General features: G+C 40.2%; 1 long non-coding RNA gene across 1 annotated transcript; it reads right to left on the bottom strand.

Moving 5' to 3' along the window:
* Positions 1–1,166: 1,166 nt before the first annotated feature.
* LOC124273158 lies at positions 1,167–20,662 on the bottom strand. Its single transcript, XR_006897564.1, has 3 exons — positions 20,652–20,662; positions 18,135–18,140; positions 1,167–1,274 (listed from the first exon to the last, which is right to left on the bottom strand). It is a non-coding gene; the product is annotated as an uncharacterized LOC124273158 (long non-coding RNA).
* Positions 20,663–20,900: the final 238 nt, after the last annotated feature.

Here is a 20,900-nt window from a genome sequence, read left to right as displayed (position 1 = left end):
CACTTGTCGTAATGATAAAAGCATGGATATCATTCGCAGAATGTTCTGGCTGTCCGCTACCCTCGGCTTTACATAACAGCGAGACATATTCCTGGAGAGAAGAAACCTGATAGAAGCGATGCTCCTCACGCCTGGCCTTTAGATCTAATATGCAGTGGTTGTATGAATATTTTAGTGCGTGGCCCCTCCATCATGTCTGCAAATACTTTGGTAGCCTTTCAATACGCCCAGTGAACTCAGACCTGCAGCAGCTTGACCTGGAGGCCGGCAGATACAAGCAGTCAGCATGTGCCGCGACCACCAAGAAAAACCTACTCGACCATGTTGAAGTGGTAAATTCTGGATTCTGCTTGTACTACGGGCTCACCCCAGTCCCGGCAAGTAGGCTCCTGGTCTCCCGGTACTGTGCGTTTAGCAAGGTCTGTGTTTCTACCAGTATCCCAGGATGCCTCAATATAGTCAGGCTTATTCATCTCGAAGCAGGCGCCAACACCCTGTGTTGGACTGGTCGTCACTATGCTCAAAAGGAGTTCCAGCGGGTAAAGGGACAGCATTTTTCACTTTCTTCAGTAAATCAACAAAACCGACTTTGTGACGCACCAAGTTCACCACTTTTGTCCGGTGTTGGCGCTTTGTAACTCTCCAGAAGTTACAGACAGGTATACCGGCCGATGCCACCTGTTCTCTTATAGAGTCAACGACCAAATTCAGTGCTTAACGTACGATAGCTTCTACATAAAAGCTCCTAGCGTATGCTCGTCTCTTGTGGCTATGACCCAAAGTCATACATTGGTCATTCTTTCAGGCGGGAGGATGTAAATTCGCCTTCCACAATGCCTCCAGTGTTGATTAACGCATGAACACTGGAAGTCTACTACCGCCTTCGAACGCTAAGCATCTGCATCAAAAGTGACATTCATAGAAAGTTCCCCAAAGCATCGTTCTAGCAGCATCAGAAATATCACAAATAATACAGTGTTGGGGGGTTTGGAGGATTCATGGTGTTTTTAATGTAACATGTCACGTTTTACCAGGTCAATTAAAATTGACTTCACCTCAACTGCACTTGTCTTCTCATTTAACCAGTGTTAAGTGCGTTCAATAGAGATAGATATGAGGGTTTGATAGTCATACTATGTTTGACGATTACGAGTGCCTAAATGTTGGTATTACCGATATTTAGGCACGAGCGTCGTAAACATAGCGTATGACATGGGCACGACTATAATATTCTCTGTATTACCAAAGTCGTCAAATTGAAGAAAATAACCTAACTTTTACGGCTTATAGGGTGAGGACGTGAAATTGGCTTAACGTCGCTGCTTAGGAATATTTCCGAAGCGTACGACGTCGTGCATGCGTATGTGTATGTGCGGCTGTTGTGTAATTAGCCCGTGACATAAGCTGGTTTTATATAGCAGCCATTGAGGATACCATACGCAGTGAAACATGAAAGAATACCCCACTCAGACACATTATACCGTCACCGAACTGACTAATCTCGCAGTTGCAATTCCATTAATGCCGAGCGCGCAGGCCGGGGACCAACAAGTTACCATATTTTAACGTCTTTGGTATGACGCGGTCGGGGATCAAACCGGCTACCTTTCCGCTCCTCCGGCGGACGCTCTAACCACTACACCACGGAGGCGGTTCAAACATAGGCTGTCCACCGCATTAAGAACGCAACGTCACAGATGAAACGTGACGTCATAACATTGTTCATGACGTCACGTCACCATGACAAAGTGATATTTTGCCCTAGGGCATAAAGCATGAAAAATATGAACCCCGATATGTTCGCCCACGTAGGTAATAAAACAGAGATGATTTGATTTAACTCGGTAATCTCCGGCGGCGCCCGGACCTACCGAACAATGCTAAGGAAGCATGCCCTGCGCGGGTTTTTTTTGTCAGGTGTCATTCCTCACGTACGCTGAGCGTACAGACCCTGCAAGCCGAGCGTACGCACGCACCCACCTCCATTCCAGTGTTTTAAAAATACTTTACTTGTTTTTCCATTGTATATTTTACGGAGGATTCATGATGTTTTAATGTAACATTTCACTTTCAACAGTCAATTAATATTGATCTCTAGCCCCAAAACATGTCTTCTCTCATTCGAACCGGTGTTAAAAAATATATATATCTACCCAGTTTTGATGTTTAGAACATCTAACCATTAAATAACAATTGAGACTGGCCGATGGTTAAGCGTTCCACGTAAGACCGACAATGTCCACTTTGTTAGTATCCAAACGCTGTTGGAGACGAGTTTCACTACTTGTTTAGATGTGAAGTTTTTCCAACTGCGACATCGTCTCTGAACACTAAATACCTAGAATTTCCAAATTTGTCCGTCTTAAGAAACTTTTGTCTACTACCAGTATAAGCGACCTTTTAAAGGCCTTTCTAAATTACTATGAATCATATATTTAATGCATTTAAAAATATAATATTGGTGCTATCTTATATCTTGCTATCGTGTAAGCTGCTGTTTTTGTATATTATGTAAATGTATATACGTTTATCTCTTCTGCTGTACGCCGATGGCGGTTTCTAGAGAATACAGAGTTTGAGTTTGAGTAAGTGAGAATGACCCGAGTATACAATGTGAGATTAAACTTCACATTGCCTTACAAATAACAAGGTGCTGTTATTGCCATAAAGAGTTTTAATAATTCATTTTAAATAATTGCGAGATGAATAAAATACAATGTTGAACATAGTTGTTCTTGGCTCGTCAGCCTTCGAATCCCATGGGTATGCTGGAATAATATTGCTAAAAGCGGCGTAAAACCAAACTAATCAGTCAGTCCTTATGTACATAGTGAGTAGACAGATTTTGCAAATCGTAATAATATCGGTTGTTGGTGAGTGTTGGAGATAGTAAACTGAGATCAGTAATTTCAGATGATTTGGGGTAGTATACATGAGGGGCGTTCAAAAAGTAGTCCATTGTTATCATCCATTAAAAAAGCGATTCTCTCAAACTTCTTAGTTTGGTGATTGCTCACAAAAAAATTCATTCTGAACAGGATGGTTGCTCTTCTAAACCTTACCTACAACCCTGACATGGTATATAAACTGAGTTTAGTTATACCAACCATTGCTGCATATGGCTGGTTTACAGAATGTTGAGTTTGTCACTTCCTAAGCTGGATGTCAGCAAGTCCTTTATGAAGGGTTTAGGTATCGCCAGAACAACCGCAGACAGACTGTGACTCACTGGAAGTGTGTCTTTACCAACTGCCGTGGAAAGATAAAGCCTGTTGATGAGTTTTTCCGAAACTCATCGCCACAATTTCATGGCGTTATAAAAGATCCGAGTACTCTATTCAACAGATCTTCGAAGATGAGATGGGAACCTTGACCGTCGATGAAGCTGCCACAACACCCTCCTTTGCTGGCATTAATGCTGGTCTCTACCGACACCGCCGAAATAATCCACTTCTGCAGACCCTGGCTGATGTGTGCATAGAAGACCAGTGGGTATAGAAGACCATAGACGATGCTGTCGACGACAGAATCCTGGTGTTCTCCACAGAAGACATGATGGAGACTATGCAGAGTGCCGACACCCTATTCATGGGTGGTACATTCCATTCCTGTCCCAGCCTTTGGAACCAGCTGTATGCTGTTCACTGTCTCTCTGGTTCCACCTTGTTCCCTGTTGCGTTTGCCCTAATGCCTAATAAGACAAAGACTGACCTACATCAGGCTGTTCCAGCAACTGAAGAATGCTGTCCATACTGTAACAGGTGCCGATTTAGATCCATCTACCATCCAGACCGACTTTGAGCTTCCTGCCATTCAGGCACTCGAGACTGTCTTCCCCAACTCTCATCTACGAGAATGTCTCTTTCACTATAGTCAGTGTATCCTGCGCAAGATCCAAACCATAGGTTTGGTTCGACAGTACAGAGAGGATCCTGCTGTCCAAACTGTAGTCGGAAGCGCTGCCTGTTTGCCACTGCTCCCTCTAGATCGGGTTCAGGATGCCTGGATTGAAACACTCGACGAGAGACCCGACTTCCCCCCTTGTGCACGACTTCTGCGACTACGTCACGAGTACCTGGGTGGATGATGATGCCTTGTTCCACAAGTCCATGTGGAATCAATTTGATAACGCCGAACCACGCACCAACAATCACCTAGAGGGCTGGCACTCTAGACTGATCAGGTCCCTTTGCAAGTCCCACCCAAACCTGTTCGAGTTTATCAGCAGGTTGAAGGTCATTGAATCAACGGACAGAAAGAAGAAAATCCAACTGGAACATGATGGTAAACCGAATGGGAGAAAACGAGTATATCGGGAACTTGATTCTCGTTTGCAGAGACTTAAGGAAGTCTTTCATCAAGGTCGAAGGACAAAGCTTCAGTTTTTAGATACCTCTGGTCATCTCTTGAAATTGAAATTGATGGTGATGATGGTGATGCTGATGATGATGGCATTACAATTACAATAATTGTATACATGTCTGGTAATAATGGTATACACGTCGGGTATAAAAAGTCTATATTTTATATATTTCATGTTATCTACTATAAATAAAATATGAATACAATGAATATTGTGTTATGTTATTGTCATGGGCAAGTTCATTTCTAAATTAGGGGTGGCCTGATTTTTCTCATTCTGCCTACACTTTTATTATGTCTGTAGGCAGAATCAGATGTAGGCAGAATGAGAGTAAACCGAACAGCGCACCTGACATATACAAATGAGCCACAACACAAAAAGGGGGGTAACGAGCATATTCACACCTTCATACCTGAGAATGGATTTGTCGGAGTTCCTGCATCGTTGTATTAGGATTCAGATGACGTTGTACACGACGTTCCATTTCACCCCAGGCGTGTTTAGTGGGTTGCAAATGAGGGGATATGGTCATGGAAACAAAATTAACTATGACACCTGACTCTTCTCCTCTCACGGACTCCCCATCACAAGTGTTTTCTGCTCCACTGGCGACGCTGACGTCGATGTCCTAGAGTCAGAATTGACAGTCGGGCTGACGTCTTACACGAAGACCGTAGATCCCTTTGACGTGGGATCCTTAACGGCTGAAAACGTCGCCGCGAGCGCCAACTGATGTTTCTGTGGACGTTGAATTAACGAGAACGTCACGCTTCGAGGTACCAGACAGAAGCTCTCAATGTGTCATTATAGTCTTAAGATTGGGTTGAGTGGTAATGATAAGCATCTGTTTGTTTGGCCTTTTAAAGTGAAAAGTCATTTACTCTGGCGTATGTCACGCTTCTTGCAAATATCGTGGAATTCGAACAACTTATGGTTTGCGTATCTTTGGCCTAATTTTATGAAAAGTATTGACAAGCCCGCCCTGTTCTGCTGGAGAAAGGCCATGGTATTGTAAATCCGTCCCAACAGAACAGCGACATTGAAATATCCTTTTTGTTAGCAGTATATGTTTATATTTCCCTTTAGATACATTAGGAGACTTGTGATTGGTTAATAACCAGTGCAAATAGAACCTTCTCATGAGTGATATTAATCCATCTGACCGTGAAGATACGGGTTAGAACTGATCTTCAGTAACCCATGATAGTCGGCGCCTCTTTCAGGCTCACTGACTTGGTCGACACATGTTATTGTACCTCAATTTTGTAGATTGACGCTCGTGATGTTGATCACTGGATTGTCTGGTCCAGAGTCGATTATTTACAGACCGCCGCCATATAGCTGAAATATTGCTGAATGGGGCATAAAACTAAACGCACTCACTCACTATAAATCCATCTTATCCTGTTCCATCGGGGAGTACGGACGACTTTGGCAGTTTGCAATCTTTGACACTGAAATCTAACTCACTTGGAGAATTTAGCTTTGTTACCACGAAACGTTATTTTTATCACTTCTTTGGGGGATATGTTATGTATCATCTATGAAGTGGAAAAAGTTCAGACTACAAGATATCCCCTAAACTGTGGTATTATTTGAAATAACAAGTCCCTTAAACATAGGTTTATGCGTACAAGAGCTATGTCCTTCGAATATCAATCAGTAATCTCGGCAACGACAGTAATCACATTCTTCACCATGAACCCTCTATCCATGAATGTAATGTTTGAAAACACGACAAACCAATCAGAATGCGCTTTAACGTTAAGGGTTTGATAAATCATGGAAAATGTGTAACATCATTTGCATGTGATAAACAACAAGTGTCGGCCTGGAATCACAAACTGCATCTGATAAACTACAAGTGTCGGCCTGTCATCACCAACTACATGTGTTAAACTACAATTGTCCGCCTGGCATCACCAACTGTATGTGATATACTACAGGTGTCAGCCTGGCATCAGCAACTACATGTGATATACTACAGGTGTCGGCCTGGCATCACCAACTGCATGTGATAAACTACAGGGATCGGCCTGGCATCACCAACTGCATGTGATAAACTACAGGTGTCAGCCTGGCATCACCAACTGCGTGTGATAAACTACAGGGATCGACCTGGCATCACCAACTGCATGTGATAAACTACAGGGATCGACCTGGCATCACCAACTGCATGTGATAAACTACAGGGATCGACCTGGCATCACCAACTGCATGTGATAAACTACAGGGATCGACCTGCACGCTACCCGTTAACCTGTAGGTGTCTCTCTGGCATCACTACCTGCATGTGTTAACCTGTAACCGTGTCTCTGGCTTCGCTACCTGCATGTGTTAATCTATAGGTGTCTCTCTGGCATCACTACCTGCATGTGTTAACCTGTAGCCGTGTCTCTGGCTTCGCTACCTGCATGTGTTAATCTTATAGGTGTCTCTCTGGCATCGCTACCTGCATGTGTTAACCTGTAGTTGTCTCTCTGCATCACTACCTGCATGTGTTAACCTGTAGTTGTCTCTCTGCATCACTACCTGCATGTGTTAACCTGTAGGTGTCTCTCTGCATCACTACCTGCATGTGTTTACCTGTAAGTGTCTCTCTGACATCACTACCTGCATGTGTTAACCTGTAGGCGTGTCTCTGGCATCACTACCTGCATGTGTTAATCTATAAGTGTCTCTCTGGCATCACTACCTGCATGTGATGACCTGTGTCTCTCTGGCATCGCTACCTGCATGTGTTAACCTGTAGGTTTCTCTCTGGCATTGCTACCTGCATGTGTTAACCTGTAGGTGTGTCTCTGGCATCGCTACCTGCATGTGTTAACCTGTAGGTGTCTCTCTGGGTTGCTACCTGCATGTGTTAATCTATAGGTGTCTCTCTGGCATCACTACCTGCATGTCTTAATCTGTAGGTGTCTCCCTGCATCACTACCTGCATGTGTTTACCTGTAAGTGTCTCTGCATCGCTACCTGCATGATTTAACCTGTAGGTGTCTCTCTGGCATCACTACCATGTGTTAATCTATAGGTGTCTCTCTGCATCACTACCTGCATGTGTTAATCTATGGGTGTCTCTCTGCCATCACCACCTGCTGTGTTAATCTATAGGAGTGTCTCTCTGGCATCACTACCTGCATGTGTTAATCTATGGGTGTCTCTCTCACATACCACCTGTGTGTAAGCTATAGGTGAAGGTTAATTCTATGGAGGTCTCTGGCATCACTACCTGGTGTTAATCTATAGGCAGGCAGTTAGGCATGTGTTAACCTGGTAAGTAGCTAGGAAGGTAGGGAGGTAGGTAGCTGAGGGCAGGTAGTTAGGTAGGCAGGGAGGGAGGGAGGTAAGAAGGAAGGAGGCAGGGAGGTAGGTAGGGGAGGTAGGTAGGGAGGGAGGTTGGTAGGTGGGGAGGTAAGTAGGTAAGGGAGGGAGGTAAGTGGGTAGGTAGGTAGGTAGGAGGCAGGTAGGTAGGGAGGAGGTACACCTCAAAACGACAACATCAACCCAAAGATGTTGTCTACAAACTCCATTGTGACTGTGGCGAGAGCCTATGTAGGCGAAACCTCCCGCCCATAAATATCAGAATCACAGAACACTTATCATCTACCACTAAATCAACATGTCTCAACATAATTTGTGACAATGTAGAGATATTATCGAAAAAACACCAGGACTTCACCAAAAGAAAACTTGCAGAAGCAGTTCAAATCCGGAGGCACAAGCCCTCAATCAACAGAGACCAGGGATTTCTCATCCCGTCTGCATACAGTGAACTGATAAAAACAACAGATTAGTGCACTCCAGCTATCATTGCTAATTAATCTCATCAGCCATGTATTTTGTTTCTGCCTCTAACACCATTGGCTTCCTCCTATTGTCACTACATTATTACCACCATGCATTGTTGTTAATCCCTTGATTCATACCTACATGTTGTTATTATTTAATCCCTGTTCATGTATATAAGTCTGTTCTGTGCTGTAGTACTTCACTCTTGCTTGACAACGGTATAAGTATCCATACCGAAACGTCGCATCATATATAATAAAAGAAGTTGTTATCCGTAAACAATCTTACTTTCTTATACAAATGACAATTATTTAATGCTTATAGGAACAGGAACTATTCATACCAGCAGCTTCCACATTTTCATGAGGATACGGATTTGAGCTGCAAAAACAATGCGTTCATTGGAAATTTATCAATAGAGAAGCAATTCATTTCTTGTGTGTCTGTCTAATCTATTCTGTATTAAGCATTGAGACCTATTTTATCAGACTTTGATCCTCGGCAAATATGGTTGATTATCACTTTGCAGCTGATTCAATAGAGGACAGTGGTTTGCGGGGTGTAAAAACTGGTTGAAAAAAGCTTCTTGAGCCTCAGGAATAACGATTGTAATCTCACTCAGAAACAACGTTTACATGGATGATCCTACATCTTTACATCCTTACATCTTACATTTCATACTTTTACTCACATATTTCAGGTGAACTTATTTTTCCAGGAGATTTTGGGTATTTATTTTGATCTCAATTCATGAATGAGGTTTAAAACAAAGAAGAAAAGAAAGAAATTGTTATTCACAAACCACATAACATGCATAGTAAACAATGAATAATCAGATGAGATCTGTTACCTGCTTTTATCAGCTGCCTCAGCTATGCCTAGTCTCCCCGAGGCAATGTGAAAGCACGGAACCATTCATGGAATTCCATCCGGGTGATTGACTTGTTTGTGGGATCATTTTTGTAAGCCAATGGTCCCCGTGGATCATAAAACACCACGCCATTAACGGGTTTAACTAAGATATGAATAATGAACTGTCCCCCTGCTTCTGAATTGTGATTTCTAATGCCATCATTGCAACACGACTCTGTTAGTCTCGGGGGGCAGGGGATAAAACGAATGTCAACTGTACGTTCAGTCAGTTGCTTTCTCACAAAGTCACACACAAGAACAGTCTCGCAAATCTTCTCCTTCAGTATATCCTGTAAATTACCTGCATGGTCCACACGAACAGGTAGAAGTAGGATTTCTTTGGACTCGTATCCATATCTTGTTTGAGTGGCATTTTAGAAGTTGAGACGTACAATATGGAACAAGTTTTATGGATAACAACTTCTTTATTTGGTGAGTGCGACGTTTCGATACAGATTCTTGTACCGTTGTCAAGCAAGAGTGATACATGAAGTGGAGGACCTGCATATTTATACTGTGTATAACAATGAAACTACATACATTGTAATTGACAAAGGAAACAACATAATTGCCATAATTGGTTAAGCAGTAATCTAATGAAGCCAGTGAGTACACAAAGGATAGTGAATGGAAGCCAGAGATGTATAAATACAGGAGTGGTACAATGAAGGAGATGTTTATACAATAGGTGCGATGTTTATACAGTAGATTGGGCTTGGTGGAGGAGTAGATCATAAGCTGATGGAATGAAGTATCCTTGGTCACGGTTGATGGCGGGTTCATGGCGTTTGATGTGAATGGCTTCTGTGAGCTTGCATTTAGTGAAGTCCGTTTGTTTGGTTGTTGGCGAGAATGGTGAAGTCGGACCACTCTGTTTGATGACTGGGGTTTGCTTTGATGTGGTCAGAGACAGCTGATTTGGTGTCAGAGTTAGCAACAAAGGTGCGATGTTCTTTGACTCGGGTGTTGATGGGTCGGGATGTTTCACCTATGTAGCTTTGTCCACAATCACATTTTATTTTATAAATAACACATTTCGGGTTGTTGTTGTTGACGGTGGGTTGTTTTCCTCCGTTGGCATGGAGGAGGTTGTTGAGGCTGGAGGACGCTGAGAAGGTTGTGTCTATGACTGCCTGTTGTTTCAGGACTCGGCTGATTTGATGTAATGGTTTACCTGTGTAGGGAATGGATATCTTGATGGGGGCTGATTCTGGTTGTTTGAAATACTCACGTTAGACACGCGATGTGGACGATCTGCTGAGGCTTAGATGGCTTGGTGCAGGGTGCTGTATCACTGCATTCTTTCTTAACGTGAACAGATACAGGGATAAACCTACTAGTGTTTTGGATTCTCTAGGATATATGACTCCTTGTTCTTTGACATAGACAGAAACAGATTCAAAGCCTCTTGGTGCGTTGCTTCCCCGTCTGATATATATGACATTATGGTTTAAACATATTTTTATTCCGCCAATGCAGAAACCTGGATAGGCGAACAAGCCTAGTGGCTTATATAAACGCCGCTCCAGTACACGGTTCCAATATAGCTGGATACATATTTGAAATAGACGGACAAGAAAAGAATAATATTGAGACAAAATTACACTCAGAAAAATGATTGAATAATAAATATTTGGTTATGGTGTTGGTTGTGCCTAGTAGCGAAAAGAGCTGCCGCAGAAAATCAAGTTATATGAATCTTGTCTTGCATTGAATATAGATGTATATGTAGAGATGATAATCACTGGAAGCGCTTACTTTTAGAAATGAACTGGTGTAATGAGTTGAGAATGTCACAATTTGTTGAGTTATCCAATGCGCCGTTACTGTATAAGGTAGTTTTCACATCGTATCCTTGAATATAAAAATACACCGTTCTTAAATTTTGATAGTTCCGACATGTGAAAAGGTAGTGAATGACGTCTTCGTTATAATGACCACATGAACACTTGGCTGTTTCTGATATATGTCGAGTATATCTGTCTGCGTTCAGATCACTACAACCGAGCTTGAGGCGACAATGGATGATTTGACAAAATCTAGTCCCAAAATTTAAATCAAAGTAGTTGTCAGTTTCTGTTGGATTTATCATGGTTTTAAACTGCCTCACGGAAATAGCGTTAACAGCTCCATCGGGCAATGAATTCCACGACATAATCGCGCTCGGTAAGAATGATTGGAATAATATCTCTGTGTTCTACAGTTAATAGTTTGAATGGAAGTACTATCTCTAAGATTATAGTTGCTTTGTTGAAATACTCTACCTGGTACAAGATCATTCAGATAATCAGGAGTCAGACGATGATACATTTTATAGAAAGTTATAAGTTTAGAGCGATGTCGTCTTTGATTCAGTGTGCTATAATTGGTTTCCTTGTATATTTTATCATGACTGGTGCCACGAACCGCACCGCATATAGTTCTTAATGCGTCTAAGTGTAAATTTTCCAGGAAAATCGCCTGTTCAATCGTACAATTATCCCATATATGACAGCAATAATCAAAAAGTGGTAAGATAAAGGAGTTATATAAAGTATTTAGCGTTTTCCAGAGATAAACGATATTTCAAACCTCTCAGACAATTGATCCTTGACTAATTTTCTTTACCATGTCACCTATATGAACTTTCCAAGAACAATCGCTTTGAAGTGTTATACCTAAGTGTTTATGGTTATCAACTTCTTTAATAGTTTCGCCATTCATTCATTCAGTAAGTTCGGCCCGGCATTATTTTTCGTTTTACGAGTGAATGTTATACTCTCAGGCTTACTAGGATTAAAACTTACCTGCCACTTTCTGAAATTTTTGCCAAATCATTGTTTATAATTGCGGCTGCTGTAATATGATCATCTATTATAGCATATATTGATGTATCATCAGCAAAAAGGCGAATGTTACTGTCTATACCATCTACAATGTCATTAATATAAATGACTGACTGACTGACTGAGTTTGGTTTTACGCCGCTTTTAGCAATATTCCAGCAACATCACGGCGGGGGACACCAGAAATGGGCTTCACACATTTTACCCATGTGGGGATTCGAACCCGGGTCTTCTGCGTGACGAGCCAACGCTTTAACCACTAGGCTACCCCACCGCTCCCATTAATATAAATGAGGAACAGAAGTGGTCCTAATACGGAACCATGGGGTACACCAGCTTCCACAGATTTGATACCTGAACTATATCCATTTATTACCACTTTCTGCATTCTACTATCTAAATAACTTTCAAACCACTCCAAAAGTTCTCCCTGTATACCATAAGCATAAAGTTTATGAATAATACCTTTGTGCCAAACTTTGTCAAAGGCTTTACTTACATCACAGAATACCGCTCTGATTTCCTTTCCTTGGTCTACGGCACTTGCGATAAAATTATAAAGATAAGTTAGTTGATTTACTGTAGAATCACCAGGCATAAATCCAGATTGTAAGTTTGATAAAATATTGTTATCCCTGAGGAAGTTGAAGACGTATTTAAAAATGCATTTTCCAAAAACTTTAGCGACACAGCTTGTTAACGCTACAGGTCTAAAGGTTGAGCAATCGTGTTCATCACCTTTCTTATGAAGCGGAATCACCGAAGCTAGTTTCCAAGAAGTAGGATACGTTTTATTACGAAGAGAGATGTTGAACAACTTAGCTAACAACGGGGTTAAAGAGGTTGCAGTTAGTTTCAGTATGATGTTTCCAATGCCATCAGGCCCCGTGGCTTTCGATGTATCTAGACTCAGAAGAATATCGCGAACATCTCCATTACTTATTGTGATAGATGACATAGGATGATCGATTTTAAGCGGTTCGAAATCAGGCAGATCGGCGTTAGGATTAGCAACTTGGGATTGTTCTCAGAAAAATGAGTTGAGTACATCAGCAATATCTTGTTCATTGTCATAAACTATGTTATTGCTGACAATTGATGGAAAGGACGATTTTATCGAATTTGTTTTCACATAATTCTTAACTAATCGCCACCACATTTTAGTACCATGAGTGTTATTTATAGATTCATCAACTCTTGCATCAAAATCACGTTTTGCATTTCTAACTGTTGCTATTACTTTGTTCCGAAGTGTTCTGAACTTAGTCCAATCATCAGGAAGGTTTCTGTTTTTTGCAATCTTATGAACACGATTTCGTTTTCTTATTAAGGATCGGATTTCGTTATTCATCCACGCGGGATCTTTGGTTCTAATTGTTACAGTTTTATTTGGAATATGTTCATTCATGATATTCAATAACAAGGATGTAAGGTTTTCAGTGTTATTATCTACGTTCCCCGAAGAGCAAAATATATCTGAGTTTATCTCTTTGATAGTTTTATTCATACCATTAACATCCATTGAAGAATAATCATAGATTTTCCTTTTGAATGAATTCTTGTGCTGCATCATTTCTGCTATGTTAACAAATACGGGGCAGTGATCGCTGCATATGGGATCTAATATGACATTATCACCCTGCACACACACTGCTACTTGTTCATAAGCTTCTGGTGAATGCCCGCCCTGTGGCACATAACACACGTCCTCATCCTTGTAGTACACTGTTACACGTTCTGAGGTTGATAGTATTTCATCCCCACAGTAATCACATAGTAACATGACATATGGACAGTGCAGTATACACGTTAAACGTGTGTATGACGTTGCATTGGCGAATTCACCAAGTATATACATCATGTGATATTCAGCCAATCACAGGACCGAGTGAATGATTGCTTATTGAACACTCACACTATAACTGTCTCCTACGACAGGTAATCGATCGCTAGGGACCTCTGTAATCCAGATTCCTGCCGTGGCCAAATACAATACTGATTTTGTGTTTCACCACACTGTAAATGCTTTAAATATGTGTGAGTGAGTTCGTGAATTTAGTTTTACGCCGCACTGAACAATATTCCAGCTATATGGCGGATAAATATGTGTAGGTATAAATAATAAATGTAACCTGATGCACGTGAGAGCGGCAATAGTGACCTGGTACTAATTTGATCAACGTGTGACACATACTTGTGTCAGATTCTTCGTAATATTTGGTGTTTCTCATCTCTGCCATCAACAAGCAAAAGAGGAATGAATGAACGAACGAATGAATATATGAATGAATAAATTGCTTTAAAAGATTTTAAATTTAGATCAATAGACAATAGTCTATAAATTAATTCATGAAGACAAGCGAGGAAAACATTTCTTGAAAAAATATAAATGAAGACATATTAAGCTTCCCTGTTTGTCTATGAGTGTTGAAGTGTTCACTTATCACACGATGGCGTACATTCCCCAGCGTGGTTGGGGGAAATTGAGGTGATAAAGGTTGTCATTTTTCACGTCGGAATGCAATTTCAGAGAAACACAGAAAAGAATCCAGATGGCCTTATACCTCGTGTAAGTGTGTTGGAGTGTCCTGTAAAACAATTTTGACAACATTGTCGTTTGTTGAGGGCACACGCCATTGCATTGAAATGAGATCCTATATGTGTGATTCACGGAGAAGAATTAGTCCCAAACAACATATGATTTCGAATAATTATTTTAAAAATCTTACTTTCTCCACACATCTATGTATGACGTAATTAAATCTTCATTTAAGTGTTATCAAGTAGTGTAACTCGTAGCAGTGCACTGTTAAAAATATTGGCAACGGTACATGGCAAATATTCAAATCTGTCTATCAAGTTTCAAGATGTTTTGCTGTATGCTGCCAACGGAGTTCTGATTCAATAGAAATGCACAGGAGAGGTAAGAGAGACTTGTGTTTAATGTCCAGATCTACCACATACTGCGTTCATGGTCTTTGTATGATACCCATTTTTCAATTGGAAATGCATTACACGAATGCGTAACTCAAGACATGAATGCTACTTGTCTTTTTATCCAATCTGTTGAAGCGACAGGTGCCTTTGCAGCAGCAGGGTAAACTTTGCCGACACATGTTCTTATCACCGCGTTTCGGTAATCCTATAGCACAAGCTGACAATCGTGATCCTTGTTAACAAAAGGTCCTGTCTGTTTTCTTTATGAATGGTATTCCTGTCCATGCATGTGCCAGTTATCTCGCACAAAATTAGTTTAGAATTGCATGACTTCCCCTTGAACGGCTGCTTTAGGGTAATGGGTAAACCCTAGCATCAGCTTTTACAAGTTTCTAACAAAGTGTATCATAGTTATGCTGTTGTTTATATGGAATTAAGCTCCTGTGCTCAAATAGTCGATAACATTAGAGAATCTGCGTTCTTCTTGCCCAATGATTCAGTTCATGATGACAAATGTTATTTGAATTCAAACTGGATATTTGTAAAGAAACGTGTCGTCATGCGTTGTGGCGAGTTAAATAAATGTGTAAAACCTAACTGGATTACTGTAAGTCAGCTATTGCTGGAGACACCAGTAAATGGGCTCAACATTGTGCATCCATGTGGGTCCTTCAGCGTGAGGGTGCTACCACACCGCCACTCCCCGGTAAGTACTGTTTACAGGATATTAGTTGAATAATTTAAAATTCATATTTCCATAACTCAATTGAACTGTATTTCCTTGTGTTTCTGATTCTGCTCCAGTTAATATTCTACATACACACATACATGCATACATACATACATACAGACATACAGACATACAGACATACATACATACACACACACACACACACACACACACACACACATACATACATACATACATACATACATACATACATACATACATACATACATACATACATACATACATACATACATACATACATACATACATACATACATACATACATACATACATACACTCACACATACATATATACATACATACATCATACAATCTAGCCATAAATCAGAATAACATATAGTCTACGGTTAAATAAAATGATATGTTTAAATGTACTTTGAATGTTTTGGGACGTACCCTCTCAGGAGGACAATAACTTTACAGTACTTTAACCTAATTTGAGCATACAGATACTAACAATCTCAATTTATGATATAAACTACCATTTATAAAACATTTATCTATTTACAAAACATATACCAACATGTATCTTACAATTCTATCCTTTTTAAAAATGCAATGATAAAATGTGAATTGACATCGTAATACTTACCCCTTGTGATGGAAAAATCAAAACAGTCAAGCAGGACATGCTTGACCGTGATTATTTCATCACAAGAGATATAAAAAGGAGGATCCTCTGCCACCTTTTCTAATAGGTATATCTAGTCTGGCCAGTGCGACATCGTCACATAATGACCTCTTCAAATCTGGACTGACAACTCACAAAGGCATTTGAAATAGAAAGCGACAGAACCCACATTCATAAGAAATCTCTGCTATACGAGTCCATTGTACAATTGTAACTATATCATGAACAGATATTATTACAGCTGTACGATGTTGTTTGTAAACAAATCGAGTCTGGACAAGACAATCCAATGATTGTCAACATGCGATACGATGACAGAGCATATGTTTATGAATCACTATGAAATAGTGATAATACGATCGCGAAAGGTGAGTTTATCCTACCCCACCGGCGGCACCCGTCATAAAAATATGCAAAGCCTACTCAATTGTTCAGCTGAAATAAGTCGGGAACGTATGGTACATTACAAAATAGGGAATTGCATGGGACATCATCTTTATCACTGATGCATCCATAAAACCTTTAGAAAGCTTTACTGAGACCTTGAATGTTGTAAGTTTGATCAAACAACATCTTAGCAAGTGTGGTATGACGCGCTTTGAAATGTTGGTAAAAAGAGCATTCTCAAAAGTTGTGAAATGAAAACACCAAAGGCTGGAGCTGTTGGAATATTGTTCGACATGAAAGGAAAGTCGACTTTTAGGAAGTTGAAAACACCCAATTTATCATACAGCCTTGTGGAGAGATCTAAATATGAAACAGCTGAGACGGTCTAACTTGTCTCCTTAAGTTCAGGTTGATAAATCAGACTGACTGACTGAGTTTTGGTTTTAGCAATATTCCAGCAACATCACGGCGGGGGACACCAGAAATGGGCTTCACACATTGTACCTATGTGGGGATTCGAACCCGGGTCTTCGGCTTGACGAGCCAACGCTTTAACCACTAGGCTACCCCACCGCCCCTAGGGATAAATCAGAAGGGAATTGGTTATTTGATAGCAATTGAACGATATCAGATCATCGATATGAGTGAAGCTTAAGTTAAACTTCTTGGCCAAATTACCTCGTTTTGATGTTTCCAACCCAAGCAGAAATTCTGATTCATATGCATAAACAGACCCACAAGGACGGGGGCACAGTTGGTGCCCATGGGCATGCCATGGGAATGCCATGGGTATGCCTAAAGGAATGTTTTCAAGAAACATTGACAAAGGTTTGTTCGATTAAACTCTTTATTATTTTTGGTATCATTGTAGGTGTTTGAATTAACACGATATACATAATGGGGTTAGTGTAGTTTTGTAAATCAGGCACTGACATACTAATCGGGACAGTCAACATCTTAGCGTAATGATTGTGGTTCATATTCAATATATCAGTCACAGTAAAGACACGTTACAGTGCTACCTATTAGCACGGCTACACACATATGAAATGGCTGGAAATATCTTTCATGTGCCATGAAAGTTGTCATGAAACAAATTCTTCAATAACAGCTGGTTAAAGGGCTGATTGGAAACAGACTGAAGACGTGGTAACATAGAAGTAACTTGGTAACATTTGAAGCATCCATTCAACTTATCAAAATCCTAAAACCTTAAACTCTGATTTATTTGCAATATTTTTCCCCAAATTACAGCAACACATTCTGAGCAGCCATACTGTGAGTTATCGATACGTAGTTGTTAGCATATACTGCAGTTATTTTACAGTTCTACGGGAGAGACGGGAATATACTTTTTCTTTCAAAGTTTCATTATGGAAAGTAAAGAACCTGCAAGATCTCAACTACACGTTCAGAGCATAAACATTGTGTGCTACATAAATGTGTCGCTCCTGTTATATAGCAGTTGTTTTTTGTTCATCATAACCCATCGCTGACTTTGTTTATGAGAAACGTTGCTGTCAAAAATACACGATGGACATGTACCTCGTAAGATTCAGTGCCTCAAAACTGAATCATAGTTATCGGATGTATTCAATGTATTTTCTTGCGAAATATCTTTTTACGAAAACATGTGCAGATTTACTTTGAATCGCCATATTAACTCGTCCATACACCATAGTTGTACTAATCTTATACAGGCATGGCTACTGAGGACCCAACAAGCAGATAAGACACGCTACCTTGCAGTAGTGTAGAGAGATTTGTCTCCCTCTCTAGCCTAGAACAATTGTATTCTCTCTGTCCAGAGGTAACAGCCAATAACAGTGTGAGTCAACTTAGCGCACCTCTCTCTCCCGGCTGCTCAATTCCCATGTCGGGCGGGAATCGAATTACTTGTTTGACCTAAGGTTTCGTTATCTCTGCAATAATCACAGTCTGCATAAAGTCACAACAGATTTCGGTTTACTGTTCAAGATGCGTGCAGTTATATAAAGAGAACCACTGAAGGGTGCGTGCGTGCTTATGGCGAACCGTCAATAGGCAAATATCAAGTTTCAGTAAACTGTTCTTACAGCTCGACAAGAATTGATTTCCTTGTTGATAAGCAAATATGGGCCTCCTCAACTGACAAAAATGGCACGCTATTGGTATGCTGAAAGCTGGCATGTCATTGAGGGCTAGTTGGATGAGATCCTTTGGCCATCAGACGATTTGCCAGAAATCATAATGATGTTAAGGTCTGTCAGCGTTCATGTCGGCCTCCAGGGGAGGGTAAACCTGTCTCAGATTCAAAAGAATTCTTACATTCTTGCCAAGTGGCCGCCACAGCAGAACGGCCCCAAATCGCGTACAATTGACTGGGTGTAGAGCAAGACAATCTATCAGATCTGTTATCTGTTATTATCTGATATTCTCAGAGCACAAAGTAGCATGCCTGGATTATAGTCCAGTTCGACGTGGAATGGAACGCAATACCATTTACGTTTATTATTGCCTATGTGATTTCGTGAGGATTGTATGCCCGAATCTTGTAAAATGATCACACTTACTAACGACATACGACCATAGTTATCAGCACTACAAAATGAGTCAAGTTTACCCATGTTAGCCTCTACAAATAAACTACAGTCTTTCGGTCTCTTTGGTTTTAGATTTGCTATGTAATTATTCATTGAGGTCAATTTATCCTAACAGTAAGTTAAATGAAGGATACATAAGTTAATGGTAACATATAGATACTATGAAAATGTGTGGTATTGTTTTCCATGTGTGTGTGTGTGTGTGTGTGTGTGTGTGTGTGTGTGTGTGTGTGTGTGTGTGTGTGTGTGTTCTTCGCTCATATATTCAAGTAGGGTTATTTGTCTGTATAGTCACTGAGGTGTTCCTTTGTGGATGGATATGTACAAATGTATCCCCTAAGTATGAATCCCCATGGATCATCTAAAGTAGAAATTCCTTTCTTTTTGGGGTTATCTTACTGAAAACTAAATACTTAATATGGATTGACATGATATCATGGTTGATTTAATATAATTCAATATAAGGTTCTTATCGTTACAGCAGGGTTTGGGATACTATAACAGTTACAAAATGTGCATATTTGTATCTAACATTATTCAGATATTTCTCAACTAAGTCGAGTTTATATCTCTTACATTTTGTTAAAGTATTCATGTAATTCCAGACTTGTTATTGGCATATATCTTGCAAAGCTGACGGCTGTCTGTGCTGACACGCCGCTAAAAGCTTAATTGAGTATACACTCTAGTGTATGTAGTGACCGCTCCGGCCACAGCTTAATGGTCAAATATTCACGCCTGTTAGCACATACATTACTGGTTATTACTCAACTCTTCAGACAACACATAGCAAAAGCAATTATACTCTCTGAAGCTATCTGCCACAATTGAGTAATATTTCGAAGGCACAACTCTTCAAAAGATAGGTAAAGCGTCGTCTCCATATTAGGGAAATTAGTTATATCATACAAGCAGAGGGTTCAGCTATATTAGCACCATGGTCTGAGACATGCATCAGACCCTGGAATCCTTCTGTTTGTGTCAAGGTAAGCCATATTTACTTTGCTATTTTCATATTTTTGCTTAAAATGTGCCTTATTTGTATCTTGCTTGAACAATGAACCTAGTTCTGCACATTGTCAAATTTATATTCTAACTTTATACCTTGGCCGCGCGGTTATAACTAATGTAACTTGGCATCATCTACTACGGTAGTTCTGTATTCCGACGCGTTGTAAGATTACTAGACTTGTATATAACATCTAATTCGGCTGAGTACTACAGGCGTGGTTTCCAAGTTAGGCTTTTATAATTTTCTACGCTAGCGTAATATGTGTCCTGAAGTTTATTAATTATCCGATAACAATGTATGTATACGTGCGTTCTGTAATTTGAATGTGTATATGTTACACTCGGCGAGAATATGTTTAAGTCGCTAATTTGGAACTTACTGTAATATTCATACTGTAATACTGTAATATTCATACTGTAATATACATGTAAATTCGTCGTAGTGCGCCGCCAGTAAACGGACTTTCAAATATAATGCAATATGTTTTATAACATGAATCATTAGCTATATCCATACTTTCCGGTGTCACTGCACTGTTCAGCTTCATGTACAATTCCTGCCTGACGAATAGAGTTATTAGTTTACTTCAAATCAGACGTTTTACCATCACATATTGTCGAAAACCAAAACCAAGTCAGTGCAAGTATATGTTTTATATTGTGACTAGTTGTTTTCGTAGATATTGTATTCTTAGGTAACTAAGTTGTGACT

This window comes from Haliotis rubra, unplaced genomic scaffold (assembly GCF_003918875.1).
Source record: "Haliotis rubra isolate DU_JTF1 unplaced genomic scaffold, ASM391887v1 Scf1770, whole genome shotgun sequence".
NCBI lineage: Eukaryota > Metazoa > Mollusca > Gastropoda > Lepetellida > Haliotidae > Haliotis > Haliotis rubra.
This window is presented reverse-complemented; position numbering and strand designations above follow the sequence as displayed.